General features: G+C 37.0%; 1 long non-coding RNA gene across 1 annotated transcript; it reads right to left on the bottom strand.

The window, feature by feature from the left end:
- Positions 1-939: 939 nt before the first annotated feature.
- Positions 940-2,141, bottom strand: LOC121937958. The gene is made up of 3 exons (XR_006105227.1): positions 2,050-2,141; positions 1,220-1,277; positions 940-1,014 (listed from the first exon to the last, which is right to left on the bottom strand). It is a non-coding gene; the product is annotated as an uncharacterized LOC121937958 (long non-coding RNA).
- Positions 2,142-2,827: the final 686 nt, after the last annotated feature.

A 2,827-nucleotide genomic window follows, 5' to 3' on the forward strand; every position in this document is an offset into this window, starting at 1 on the left:
ATCATATAAAAAATATTGAACATACTGTACACATTTATGACATTTTAAAGCAACTGAGGCAGAGTCTGTTGAATATGTGCACAGGAACCATGAGGATGGGAGATTTCAACCTTTCAAGCCAATAGTTTTTCAGAGGAATTAGTAAAAGCAGAGGAAGAAGAAAAAGCTTGGCAGAAACCTTGCACTGAATGAGACTGTAGAAACAAGTTCAAGGCTACAACTGTTGAAGGAGCTAGTATTTGTGACAGTTAAGTTCAGATTTATTTATTTTCCCCAAAGGCAAATTCACCTTGCACAGGCCAGGCACACAGTAACATGACAACAAATACATAACTAGTGCAACCATAAATACCACACATTATCTAAAAGTACAGTAATTAAATAGAATGGCAATTCTATAGATTGGAATGTATTAGACATAAAAGAATTCCTGGCTAGGTGTGAATGTGAGCATGAATGGAGAAAAATCCTGAGAGCTACGATAATCTTGTGACCTGGTCCTGCAACTTTCCGAACATATTACTGAGGTCTAAGATTACAGACCATTTTTAACGAAAATGTAATGTCATATGTTGACAAATAATATATATTTTGTAACATTTTTTTGTTGTTATAGAGAATGAAATAGAAAATGTTACTAAAACCTTGCATTGTACCAATCTCAGAACATTTTTTTTAAGAACAAAAATTGCTAGCTTGTTCCCCTTTCCTGGTGCTGTGTTTATTTGTGACTCTCCATGACATGGGACATACTGTGGAAAAGCTGAGTGAATGTTATGTTATGTTTTGTTATTTGTTCTGTGTCCTTACATATATCCTATACCATGATTTTCTATGGCATTAGATCTGTGCTGTAATTAACTTCTGTTCAAGGACAACTGAGGCTCATCGAGTAGATTTACATGTAATTAGATTGTCTGATGGTAATATGATGATCGCGGTGTGTATAAATAGTATACAAACCTGCTTTGGAAAACCTGTCCATACTTCCCGCGTGTCATAAAACCATTCTTTCTGCAAAAACATGGGCAGAAAATGTTATTCCATTTGTACAGTCATCTGAAATGTGGATTTTATGAAAGATATGGAATACACAAGCACAATGCTGCTTGCAACTTTAATATTTAACCACAGATATCTTAAGTTGTTTTGCGCAGTAAATCGTACAGTATGTTTCTGACTGAAATGGACTCATGTTCCAATTATATAAGCTACTCACATCATACAGTGCTATTATTCCTCCGATAAATGCAGACAGGTAGAAGAAAAACCTCCAGCTGTAGGAGGCAGAGAAGAGACACTTAGTTGGCAGGTTTCCATGACAGATTTACGCAAAACTTAATTTTATATATTTTCGAAATGTTGATAAAACACAGTTGCAAGATGACTGTGTTTCCACTGAGTGATGTTATGTGACTTCTGCTCTGGTGATATTATTCCAATAAGTATGGCGATGGATTATCAAAACACTAGCCGGTTTATTTTTTATTGCAGCCACCACACTAGCCGTCAATATCTCCAATCCAAGGCCACATAGGTGTGTTATGGAGTCATAATGGAAAGGCAAGCCCTTTATACGTGGGATTGGCCATGTATGTGGGAATTGTGGGAGGTGATAGTCCACAATTTCACAGAGGAATTGTGGATTCAAAACTCCTAGATGATCTGCTCAACATTTGACATATATGCCTTGCTATAACAGCTCTTGTATCGCCTGCTGCATCATGCCCGGGGGAGTCAAACCTCTTAAAAAGAATTTCCATTGCAATTTTGCAAATATTTTTGGAAGCCTGTGTGAATATAAAAACTTTTTTTTTAATGTATGTGTTTCTGTTAGTCATATTTTTATATTCACATTTTAATTTTGCACAATTTGAGGGTTAATGGAAACCTGCTTTCAATAGCATGGCTATTGAAATGTTCTGGGTTGTTGTTATCATTGTCTCAAACACACGCATGCATGCACAAAGGCACGCACACACACACACACACACACACACACACACACACACACACACACACACACACACACACTCAAAGAGTAGTGACCTGGCCTCTCTGAACTTCTTGAGGACTCCAGGAAGGTCCTGAGTACGTCTTCTTCTGAACCAACGTTCAACTTGTCTCACCGACAAACTGCATTTCTTAGACAGCCCATCAATGTCTGCCTGAAGGGGGGATACAAACACACACACACACACACACACACACACACACACACACACACAAAAGCAAACACATAAAGGAATTAAGATTAGATTTATGTCTATCTCTCAGAAGAAAGAACATCCCTTCTGCAGAAATATCGGCTTTTGGTGGTCGTACTTTGTTAAAAACTGTTCTTAATTTACCACAGACCTTTCAGCAAAGGTGACATGGTCACATGCTCTGCATTCCATTTACTGCTGCAGATCACATGCAACATTCCTTAAATTTTCCTTCCAATCCAGTCCAAAACAAATGTATTTATAAAGCACATCTAAAAACATGAGTTGACCAAAGTGCTGGACATTAATACATAGATTAAAAAACAGTACTGATGGTCGAATGAAGCCTCATGAACCATTTTCTTTCTTTTCTGAGTCTACTAGGTGGCACTCTTTGTTCAACAGAGAGTTGAAAGCATGTAAAATTGCCTTTGCTTGACCTTTTTTCTTTTCTTTTTTTTTTTAACAATAGCGCCATCCAGTTGGCTCAGAAAAGAAAGAAAACGGTTCACAAGGTTTCATTTGGCCATCACTAAAAAAATAGCACAAATATCATAAAACAGGACATAAAAAAAAAAATGTTACAAAAAGGCAAAAAAACCCACAAGGTAAAACCACAA

The sequence above is a fragment of the Plectropomus leopardus genome, unplaced genomic scaffold, assembly GCF_008729295.1.
Source record: "Plectropomus leopardus isolate mb unplaced genomic scaffold, YSFRI_Pleo_2.0 unplaced_scaffold28023, whole genome shotgun sequence".
NCBI classification, from domain to species: domain Eukaryota; kingdom Metazoa; phylum Chordata; class Actinopteri; order Perciformes; family Serranidae; genus Plectropomus; species Plectropomus leopardus.